Source organism: Sarcophilus harrisii, chromosome 3 (assembly GCF_902635505.1).
Source record: "Sarcophilus harrisii chromosome 3, mSarHar1.11, whole genome shotgun sequence".
Taxonomy (NCBI): domain Eukaryota; kingdom Metazoa; phylum Chordata; class Mammalia; order Dasyuromorphia; family Dasyuridae; genus Sarcophilus; species Sarcophilus harrisii.
Window position 1 is genome coordinate 602927879 of NC_045428.1, and position 12681 is coordinate 602940559.

The 12681-nt window shown below is 33.2% G+C and overlaps 1 pseudogene; it reads right to left on the reverse strand.

Annotated features, from left to right (window-relative positions):
• Positions 1-11516: 11516 nt before the first annotated feature.
• Positions 11517-12424, reverse strand: LOC116422708 (annotated as a pseudogene).
• Between the last annotated feature and the right edge of the window lie 257 nt (positions 12425-12681).

A 12681-nucleotide genomic window follows, 5' to 3' on the forward strand; every position in this document is an offset into this window, starting at 1 on the left:
CTAAAATGCTTTCCTTAACATGATTATGCATCACTTTAGGAAATTTTAGCCTGGAGTATCTCTAATTCCAGCTCTGCAGGTATTGCGAGGAGCTACATAGAGCCCCCAAAAGTCATATTTTACATGGATTATATATTTATATTCATTAGATTCTATCTTCTGGAATGGTCAGAGATGAGTGAGCAAAAGATCAGATAGATCAGAAGAGGAGATAAGAATAGAAAAATGGAGGAATATTTAGGTAATACTTTCTCATTGTTTTTTGGTCAGGAGATAAGCAAAGTACGTGCTTCTTTTGTCAGACATTAAGGAAGCCCTTTGACCAGTTTGATTCTTTTTTTTTTTTCTATTTCCTTTTAATGAATATATTTGTGGAAGAGATGGAGAATTGTTTTCTCTATAGAAGAGCATAGATCTAACTCTGTCTAGTGATAAATGTTAGGCTGATTGCTAATGAATATCTTCCCTATTAGACTAGAAAACATTATTTGATCAACTAATCTCTGTTGAAGGCATAAAGATAAGAATTTTGTTTATCTGTTGACTAAAATTTTAATATTATAAGATGTTCCAGGTAAGGGAAGGTGATAAAATATGTGGTTTAGGAAAGTGGATGGTTATTATTCTCTGAATTATTCAGCTCAACTCAGACTAAGCTATGATTACCTACAAAACCTAACTCAAAGATCATATTCACTGAATGATAAAATTACAAAATACTTGTATTGAGTGAATGTTCTGGATGAGTTTAGGTGCTCAAAGTCATTATATTTTTCACTGAATGCAAAGAGCATATAATTAAATAGGTGTGCTGGGGGAGTGGGTAGTTACTCATTTGTGTGGTTTATAATGTTATTACAATATATATAAATACAATAGTCAATCAATAAGCATTTATTAAGTGCCTGCTATGTGTTAGGCATTAGGGTAACATTTATCTGAAAGAAAAGGAAATGATAGTCTGTCCTTGAGGAACTACACAACCTAATGACTTTTGAGCAACCCTAAGATCTGTCTGATGGTTTGAAATGCTTGACAATGTAGAGGGCTTTTAAGGAGAGAACCATGAAGTTTAAATTTTTTCACCACATAATGAGGAGAATGCTGTTTTGGAAAAATAATTGAAGACAAACAGAAAGAAGTCAACACAGGATGAGATGGATAATAATGTCATGGAAGGGGGAATTTTGAAGTTATATTTTCCACTATGCACTGGGTGCCTCTCCAATGACCAATATCATCAGCTGCATAAAGAACTGGCAGATGTTAATTGTTGAATACCTGCCATTGACATTTGAAAGAATTCGATGAATTGAATAAGTACCAAAAGTTGGAGGAAGGAAAATGTTAAACCAAATTTTTCAATACAATAAAATAGGAATATGATCTATAACTTATGAAAGTATGACCTTACCTTCGGTTCCAGAAGACATTTTAAAATATATATTTATGTATGCATGTATAAATGTATATTTCATATATACAATACAATTTGGGTTGTAATATTACATATACACATATCTCATTTTCTATTTTTATGTATATGTAAAATATTTTGATCTCAATAAAGGAATTATTGAAATATATGTATTATTCAATGAGATTTTTTAGAAAAAGAAATAAAGTGTCACAAAGAATCAAAATGACACTATAAAGGGTAAATTACACTAGGATTATCTTAGTTATTTTTGACGGGGTTCCCAAAACTGATAGGATCATATGAATATGGTGACATTTGTTAATACCATCCATGGACACCCAAGTTTTCCTTCTCCGGTATTTTATTATTTATTATTCCCTGGTTCTAAGGTGAATAAAGAATGTATAATATCTCCTCATAAATCATTTTGAGTGAAATGTTACTCCATTAATTAACAAATAAAACCCTGAGGTCTCAACCTAGTTTATAAAATATAAAAATAAACCTAGATGAATCTATTTTTCTCTCATATCTCACCTATTTTTCTTTGTGTGAGTGTGAGGGTGTGAGACCGGGGCGGGACACACAGAAAATTGGGAGAAAGGAAAATGTGAATCCTGGTGGCCATTCTAAGAAAATTTGCAGTGAGACCATATTTCCAAATTGGGAGGTTAGCAGTTGTAGATATATAGATGATGGATATATCCAATATACTTTATCATTTATATATTGAATATAATAATTTATATCTGCCTGATTTTTTAACCACCTGATAGGTTTTAACATCAGTAATTTCCATTTTTTTTTTTAACTTTAAGCAGTTTAGGGGTAAAGGTTGTATTTATCTTCCATCTACCTATCTATCTCAGACCTGTCATATATAGTAAGGCGAAGAACATAACAATATTAATTCATCATAAAACAGTGAAGGTGTGCATTCAGAGAAATGTGGGAAAGATATGCCAAAAACTGAAAGACAGGGTGAGTCTACACAGGAGAACAGGGTGATACAATAAATTCATTGTAAAGGAAAAAGAAAAACTTTTGAAAACTTAAAAAGAAACATTTTTGATTTCCCAGGGTTTAAATTAATTGGAAATAAAATGAAAAATTTATTAAAATCGGATTTGTGAGGGACTTTTGCTAAATGCCTTAAAGGGATAATGGGAAATAAAGGTGAAAAGAGAAGGTTTTGGCCTGAAAACAATTTGGTGGTTGACCTGGCCCTTTAAAATTTGAATATAAAAATTATAAAAGGGAACAGATGATTGAAGTGGAAGGAAACAACCACGAAGTTTTGAAATTCCAAGGGGAAGCACCTTAAAGTTAAAGGGTTTGGCCCAGGGAAATTAACATTTGGGCTTAGAGACAACCTTAGGCCCCAAAGCTGTAACAGTTTCAATTAGGAAATGAATGACTCAAGTTGGCAGATGGGGTGTCTGGTTTGAGAAAACAGTGGTAGATGTCAAGATCCCTGGAACACATTAACACACTGTGGGGAAGTGCTGTATAAAAATGTTATTAAACTCAATAAGCATTTATTTAAAACCTACTTTTGTACCAAGAAGCGTCTACATGTTTGAGAAAAAAAAAGCAATACATTTCTGGCCTTCATGCAACACAATTGAGAATTAAAGTAAGGGGCGGATTACAAAAAACTTTTGGAATGTTCAGCAGACTGGGTTTACAATTGTGTCTCGAAATGATAAGGAGCTACTATAATTTATTGGTGACAAATTAATTACTGTACTTTAGCATCAGCACTTTAGCAACTGAGTAAAAAATGAGTTTGAAGTTTAGAAATAGCTTTGAGACACAGAAAACTGGAAGGTGATTATAATAGTCCAAGCATAAGATAATAAGTCTTCCTGTGGATGCGTGTCGAAATGAGAAGGGAACATATGCAAAGATGTTATTAAGGTAAAATTTAATAGTTTGGGTAAGAGATTGATATGGTTGGTTGAAAGGGTGACACTGCTTTGGAAGGATGGATGTCAACAATCTTAAATAAGCTAACATAAGTTTTAATACTTATCCAATTCAGTGCAAAAGGAGATTAATGGGCATATGTTGGGGAAATGTGCTTTATGAATAAAGAATAAAAAGATCAAAGACTATTGATTTTGTGAAAACATTATGTCAAAATGTCATTAATAATTGAAAAGATAATTGGTAGATGTGAGATATGGTAGATACCAAAGAGAATCACCAAAATAAAATAAAAATAACTACCATTTAATTAATGTAAAGTGACTGATAATAAAAAACCTACAATAACCAATCCTATAATTTATTAGAAGAAACAATTTACATGACCAGAAATGTACATTGTAAATGACAATCAAGAAGGTAAATATGGGAAGAGAGGCCAAAACTAGATCAATAACACATGTTGGAAGCAACCCTGTTATGAAAGCACTTAATCCTAGTGTAGAAATTTCCAACATGATTTCCTTTTACACAATTGTGGTCCCTTGAATAGCGTTGGTAATTGATAGAGTAAATAGTGCTAGGCCTAGAGTCAAGAAGACCTCAGTTAAAATTTAGCCTCAGATACTTACTAGTTGTGTGATCTGGAGCAATTCAATTTTTTAACTTCTCTTTCCCCTAGTTTCATCATCTGTAAAAGTAACATAAAATTTCATCTTGCTCTCAGAATTGTTGTGAAGGTAAAAAGACACAATAACTATAAATCAGTTAATTAAATGCCTGGAACATCATAAGCATTATGTAAATATTGGTTGAAATCATATACTTCATTCAAAAGACCATATTAGCCATAGGAATCACATTTTATTTTGTAAAAAAAAAAAAAAAAAGGCTCAATTTTAAGATATTTGGAAGAAAATATATCACTTGAAGAAAATTTCAATCCTTGCTTTTATGAAAAGGACAGTTATTTTGCAAACAAACCGTTCTCCCCCCAAAGATCCATTAATTTCTGATCTCTTCATTGCATTGGAATGTGTTTCTTGCTCTTCAATTAGGAGGAAATAGCAGGCTTTGAGAGGCTGGCATCAGTTTCCTGTTGACCTATCAAGACAAGAAATCATCTAGGAAAGGATCATGAATGAAGATGAGCCATTTTTTTTTTCAGCACCTCAATTGGTTGGTCATCTCAAACTCAGTTAATTTAAGTTATTCATTTTGATTTATTTCTTTGAATTGGAAATTTATTGGCCCTAAAAATGGAAAAACTTTGTGATTTAATGATTTTTAGCCACAGACTCAGTCTTGGTTTTGTAGTTATTCTTCTTTTTTCTAAAACTTTTTTGGACTTTAGGTAGAATAAATTGGAAATGTTTGATTGGGGAAGAAAAGAATAAACTTTTCCTAAAGATTTCATTCTTTTAGGTTCTTGCATCGAAACCAGTATGGATTCCTATTCCTTAACACTTATTCTCATCATTTTTTATGGTAGCAATTACAGGAAACACAGTTCTGATTCTTCGTTCCTTTGAGATCCCGGCTCCACACCCAATGTATTTCCTTCTCAACTTCTCCTTTAGATATTAACATCTGTAGCATTGTTCCCAAGATGGCCAGCCAACTTCACATCAGGCAGGGAAGTCCATCTCATTTTGCAGGTTGTTGGAGTGCAGATCTTCTTCTCCCTCATTTTTGAGTTCTGAATCCTTCTTCTCTCAGCCATGTCCCTATGATTCGCTATGTGGCTATCTGCCGCCCCTACATTATCCTATCCCGAACCATCAGATCAGTGCCTTCTGGCTGGCGGGGATGCTGGCTTGTGGGAACCATCAACTCTACAATTCACAAACTTTGTAACTGAACCCTCCCTTTTTGTGGCACAAGAGCCATTGACCACCTTCTTGGAAGTCCCAGCCATGTTGAAACTCTCCTGTTATTGACAATCGCACTATGAAGGAGGAATCAATGTGAGTGGTGTAGTTTCCTCCTACTTCCCTTTTCCATCATTCTTGCCTCTTATTATCAGATTCTCCCTACTGTGCTTCACATTAAATCTATGGAGGCCCAGAAAAAAGCCTTCTCCACTTGTTCCTCCCATCTGGCTGTGGTTATTGTACTATGGGCCAGGTATTTTTACATACATGAGACCAAGATCATATCATACGCCAGGTCAGGATAAGATCTTAGCCATCTTATATACCATTCTTACTCCTATGCTCAACCCTATCATCTATAGTCTCAGAAATAAAGATGTCTTATGTGCCCTGAAGAAGGTTTTAGGAAAGGCACTGGTGCACAGAAATTAATATTTATTTAAAATCAGATTTTATGTCCATTGATGACCTATTAGAAATGTGTGGAAATTATCCTAAATAGTATTCATGCATTTTGGGATTTGACACAACAAATGATTAGTTTTGCTACTTTTAAATATACAATGAAATCAATTCAAACAACTACATATTTGCCTCTCCAAGGAAATTCTGTTGGCCATTCTTTGTTAAATTTGTCACATGAATTTTACTTCAATTTAGACTAAGAATTATATTATTGATTCATGTTTCAGTGTTTCCATTACACAATGATCTCATTGTGTACTCTCAGAAAGCAAAAGTGCGCACACACACACACACACACTTTCTCTCTCTCTCTTTCTCTCTCTCTCTCTCTCTCTCTCTCTCTCTCTCTCTCTCTCTTCATCTTACTGACAAAAGAAATAATTTTATCCTGAATATATAGGATATATGATTGTGATGGTGTGATTGCAGATGATCTTACATTTTCCCTTTGAACCTTTGAATACAATTATCTAGCTTTCAGAATTATTGGTTGACATGTGACCTTCTCTCTCTACTGATATATAGCATAACCCTTCTCTAACTTTATATCCTATGAGGTTTTTTCAGCATGCTAAATCATAAATATTTGATAATCTATCCAATGTTCTAAAGCCTTTTTATATAATATATATTCACATATTTGTATATATATTGATATTAACAATTTATCCTTTAACTTATCCTAATTCTGTTTTTCCTATGTGATGAACTGTGATGACCGGCGTTTATTTTTAAAAATCCGGCCGGGTCAGGAATTTCAGGTTAAGGGAAAATCTTCAATCATTATTCTCAGTAGAGGTGAAGAAGGATCGGAGGTGAAGGGATCGTGTTAACAATTGTGCAGCTGCATCAAAAGCCAGCCAGACAAAGAAAGCCAGCCTTCTCTCCTTTCTGCCCCTCTGCCTCCACCCACCAAAATCGTTTTTCCTATACAACACATCAGGACTTTTGAAAAGTGGGAGGGGTCATTCTTTCTCCAAGCATCTTATTATTAATAGAGAGGGGTCAATTACTATTTAACCTCCATGCTTGGGACCTCAGTGCATCAACTCGAATAAAGCCTGTAGGCCTTTTCCTTTCCACCTCCTACACCACCTCAGGGAAGAACCCTCATGGTTTGAGACCCAATGAAATCTGGCAAATGGATGTGACCCATTATAAATCTTTTGGTTTTCTGTCTTTTATCCATGTTTTGGTGAACCCTTTTCCGGGATTCCTTTGCAATACCCAGCAGCAAAGGGACAGCCCCTGAAGTGGTCACCAATTCCTCACCAAGCATTTGCCCATTATGGGTGTGCCCGGTAAAAACAGAAATGGTCCTGCCTATACTTAAACATTTTGCACACTTTTGTGCACAATTATGAATTTTTTACTTTTTTAATCCTCAAGGACGGCAAGGTGAGGGGAAACAGAGACATTAAGCCTTTCCCTCAAAAAAAAGAAAAGGAGCCACAGGTAACAAAGAGAAACTTTTTAAATCTAACCTTTATACTATTAACTTTTTTGATTTTTGACAAAAGATGCACTGGCTTTGGCAATGGGTTGTATAACCCACTGGAAGAAAGGAGGTGTCCAGTGTGGCAACCGCTATCTTTAGATAATCACCCCAGGTGATGTGGAGAGACCAGAAAGTGGTGTGGGGACCAGATAGGCTAACTGCTTGGGGAGAGGGTTTGCTTGTATCCCCACAAGTGGATAAAAGGAATCAGATGGGTGCCCAACTGGGAGGGAGGGTGGGGTCTCCCACTAGAATAGTTTTGTCTGTCCTATTTCTTCTTGTGGGATCTGCTGGGGAAACAGTTCTGGGAAATTTGTATCTCAAAAGCTACATAAAATAAAAAAAAGAGAAAAGAGGACATCAATGAATTATTCATACAACTAAAAAAGCTAGAAAAATGACAAATTAAAACCTCCAATTAAAATACCAAATTAGAAATTTTGAAACTCAAAAGAAATAAAAAGGGCCAAAACCATTGGGAACTTTAAAAACACAAGGCATTGTTGGACTAAATAACCTTTGGGATGGTTTTTATGAATGCTTTAAAATTTCCAAACCTTTAAAACCATGCAGTTGTTTAACTTCCCCCTCCACTTAGAGTTTAAATGCCTCAAGGGAATGAATGGTTTTCTTTTTGAAAATACTCCTTTATTTGTAATCTATGGTATAAAACAAGAATTTTTATGCACAGAGTAGAATTTTTCATTCATTGGACATGAAACTACAAATTTATTATGTTAAACTTACTATTCCATTTTATTATATAATAAAGTTATGATCATTTCTTTTTTCTAACTTTTGGTGCAAGCAAAGGCTATCATTAGACACATATGTGTATATGTGTAAAGCTATTCAATATACACTTGTATTTTTCTATCTTTCTCTGTGTGCATTCCTTCACATAACATGTGTAGTTAATTTGGGTTATTTGTCATTGTTAAGATGATTTAGCCACTCAAAGTTGTTCTTAAAACTGAAATGCTATTATTCTATATTGTATTTTCTCAATTCTGCTCATTTTACTCTCCAATATTTCATGTAAATCTGTTTTTTTCTAAAAGCAATAATTCATCATTTCTTACAGCACAGAAAGATTTCATGAGAATCAAATACCACAATTTTTCAACCATTCCCAAATATTTTCCAAATATTTGCTAACACAAAGAGAAATGCTATAAGTACTCATCTTTGGAAATAGAGTGGGTAGTGGTATTAATAGTCCAAAGCTGTAGATAATATAATAACTCATTGGTCACAATTCCCGATGGATCTCCAAAATTGGTGGATCAGTTCATAATTCCAAAAATGAATTCATTTTTCAATTTTATCCATATCATAGAAAAAGTGATCATGTTTTACATATATTGGATTACCAACTGCCTGGGGGAGAGAGCAGGGGAAAGGGAGGCAGAAAAGTTTGGAATACAAGTTTTTGCAAGAGTAAACAATGAAAACTATTTTTGCATGTATTATGAAAATAATAAGCTATTATTTGAAAAGAAAATTCCTTATCCACTCCAACATTTATAACTTTCTGCTTTTATCATCTTAGCCAATCTATTAGATGTAAAATGGCATGTCAAAATCATTTACTTTGCATATCTCTGATCAATAATGAATTGAAGCATGTTCATGTGAGCATAAATTATCTTGATGTCTTCACTGAAAAACTTCCTGTTTATATCTTTTGACCATTTATCAACTGAGGAAAGACTTACATAATTATAGATTTGAAAAAAAAAAATCTCTATATATTTTATCTGAGTAACTTATAAAGTTTTCCTCCAAATATGTACAGAAGAATTGGAAATGTTTGACATATATTGAATTACTTACTGCCTAGGAAAAGAGGTGGGAGAAAGAGAGGAAAAAATTGGACCACAAGATTTTGCAAGAGTGAACATTAAAAATTATCTATGCATATGTTTTGAAAATAAAAAGCTTTAATGAAAAATTAAAATAAAAATTTCTCCAATTTTTTGCTTTCCTTATAATCTTGGCTATATTTTTCTGTGTACAAAATTTCACCTCATTCTGCTCTCTCTCTCTTATGAATTCACAAATCATTTGCATGTCCCGAAGCCTTGTAAGTAACATAGTTCAGATTTTTTCTTACTCTCTCCCTTTATTTCTAGGTCTTAAAACAATTTTAACCCTAACAATAGATGATGAAAGGCTTTAGTCCATACTCAATTTCTACCTTACTGCTTTTCATATTCTTAACAATTTTTTTTATCAAATAATGAATTCTTATGCCCAAAACTTAAATTTTTATACATGCTAAATATGTTCCTATATTTATTTGCTACTTCAAATCCAGTCTACTTTGTTCCATTATTTACCTTTCTATTTTTTGACCAATACCAGATGATTTTAAAAATTGTTCCTTATGATACACTTTAAGATCTAGTACAGCTAAAACTTTTTGTGTTACATTTTTTCATTATTTCCTTTGATATTCTTGATTTTTTGTTCTTCCAAATTACTATTATAATTCAGCAAAATTATTTTTAACAATCTAAATGTATGACATTAAATACATAAATTAACAAAGGTTAAATTGTTATATTTATCTTCTAAGAGTTTGGACCAGTTTTGTATTACTCTAAGAAATAATCTGAGAAAATTAAAGAAATTTAAGAAATATTTCTTAAGTAATTTTTAAAAGAAAATTTTTTTTATTCAATCAATACTGACATTTCTTTTTTTTTTTATTTTAACATTTTTCTTCTATATTTTACCTCTTGTGTTCCAAATCAGTTACTGCCTTTTTCAAAAAAAAACTACTAATATTGTTTAAAATATTCTATTGTTCACCTATTTTTTTCTAATTCAACCATTTATTATCCTAACATCCATCTTTATTTCTTTTTAGACTTTTAATTATTTTATTGCTCTTCTGGCCATTCTGAGATTCCCCCACTTGCTATTTTACTTCCCATCTTCAATGAAGATTACAATTAGATTGTGAGAGACATTAAGGTGTACATAGTCTACTTTGTATTTGATCCCTGAGGCTACATGGAGCTATTAAAGCTTTCTGAATAGGAGAGTGACATGATTACACAAATACCTTACATAAAGTAATTCAACAACTGTGTGAAGAATGACAGGTCCATTTTTAAAGTCCTAGTCCTAAAAACCAATTAGGAGAGCATTAAAATATTCCATAAGTATTGGAGAGAATGTAAACTAGGTGTATGGCTATTGAATGGAGAGACAATTAAAAAGAAAAAAAGTATATTTTTATATACGAAGAAAAATATAAAGGTTCTATCTAATTGTAAATCTCTATTTCATGAAGCTTGCCATAAATATTTATAATAACAAATTCAAAATGAAACTATTTTAAAAATTTATTCTAATTTTAATTTTTGGAATAAAACAAGCATTTCCATAGCATAGTATAATAAAAAGATGATCACACATGAAATTGAAATCCATTACGTCTAACTTGTTATCCTTTAAATATTTAATAAAATTATCTAGTAAATTCTCTTTCTTATTTGTCTTTTTTCTTCCCTCCTCCCTCCCCTAGAGATGACTACCATTATACACAAATAGATGTGCATGCAAGTTTTTTCATGTTTTTCTAAGATTAGTGAGCTCATCATTTCTTATAGCACAGTATATTATATTCCATCACAATCACATACCAAAAATTCATGTCACTTAAAAAAAGGACATAGTATTAATCTCCAGGTGTACTTCCAGTATCCTTATGTTGAGATGAAATCTTCCTGGTCTGAGGGAACAGAACTATCTATGTGAATTTGACATGGGAGAAAAACAACGTCTGACTCATGTGTTATATATTCCTCATGAATATATCATAAGCAGAATTGCCAAACGCCACCGAAGAGCTAAAAAAATATATCTTATTTGGAATTTGTGAATATGTCCCATTAATAATACTGAAATTTATAATATCTAGTCAATTCTAGTGACTTTTTTTTTCATATAGACCAGGGATTTATCTTTACCCATCTACAGATAAATAGCAACTAATAAACTAACAGAATGCTACACACACCCAGAGTGAGAGAAAGGAGGGGAGGGAGGAAGGCAGGGAAGAAAAGGGAGGGAGGGAGAAAAAGAGACAGGCAGAGAAAGAGAGAGAGAGAGAGATGGAGACAGAGAGAGAGAGAGAGAGAAACAGAGATAGAGACAGAGACAGAGGGATACACAAAAAGACACACAGAAAGACAGAGACAGAGAGAAACAAAAAAAAAAGATTTTTATGGGATTTTTAATTTACAAATAAAGTAAGATCAATAACATTAGGAAAGAAATATAATTTATGTTTTATTTAAAAAAGTTTTTTTCTTCATTATAATCTTATACCCTCTTTTATCTGCTCATTCCTTAGACTGTATAAAATAGGTTCAGAAAAGGGAGGAACTATGAGAATAGAATACTGAAATAATTATATCTTTAACAGACTCAGAATCTGAAGGTGGTTGTAGGTGCATGTAAGAGAGTTGAAATAAGGAACAAAGAAACCACAATGATGTGAGGGATGCAAGTAGAAAGGCTTTTCTTTGGTCTTCTTTCACTGGAAATCTAAGCACAGTGGAAAATATTCTAATATATGATACAACGATGAAGACAAAGCAGCCAACAAGAGCTAGAGCAGAGACAAATAAAGATATCAAATTGAAGAATATCTCGAACAAGAGATCTTGAGTAGAGAGGGGATATTACAGAAAGAATTCGTGGATCACATTGGATTGACAGAAAGACAATTGAAATGTTAAACCAGTATGAAGACCTGCATACAAAACCCCAGTGAACAAGCAAGTTAAGGTCATCTGCATGTCAGGCACGAGGGTTCATGATCACTGGATAAAGAAGTGGATGGCAGATAGCAACATAGCGATCACAGGGCCATGACAGTAAGCAATGTACTCAACATAGAGCCATCCAGACTAGCAGAAATATCTGAATTGCACATCCAGTAACTGAAATAACCCTGTTGTTCACCAGGGAGTTAATGGATGCTGGGGGAACAGTTACTGATATGAAGCAGATATCCACAATGGAAAGATTCCTAATGAAAAAGTACATAGGGGTATTGAGTCTCCTGTCAATGGTGGTGATGATGACAATGAGGAGATTTCCCATAAGTCCTGCTGAGTAAATGAGAAAGAAAAGCAAAGAATATAAGATCTGCAGCTCTCTGTTGTCAGAAAACTCCATAAGGAGAAATTCAGTTATTGAGTTGTTCAGGTTAAACATCTTCTGATTCTTTCACCCACTGAGTGACCTAGAGAGGCAAAAAGAAAGCAAACAGGCCATTAATCAGCAGTTATTAGGGGCAAAATATTTGCAAAGGCTAGAAAAAATTATTTCATTTTTATCCTTACTACATAAGACCTAAACAGGCAGTGTGACCCATGGTATGTAGTGACTATGTGACCCTGAACAGGTTCCCTTTGAAAGAAACTTACTAAGATTTTTGTGGGAGATGAAGATCTTCAATGGTAAACGAAATT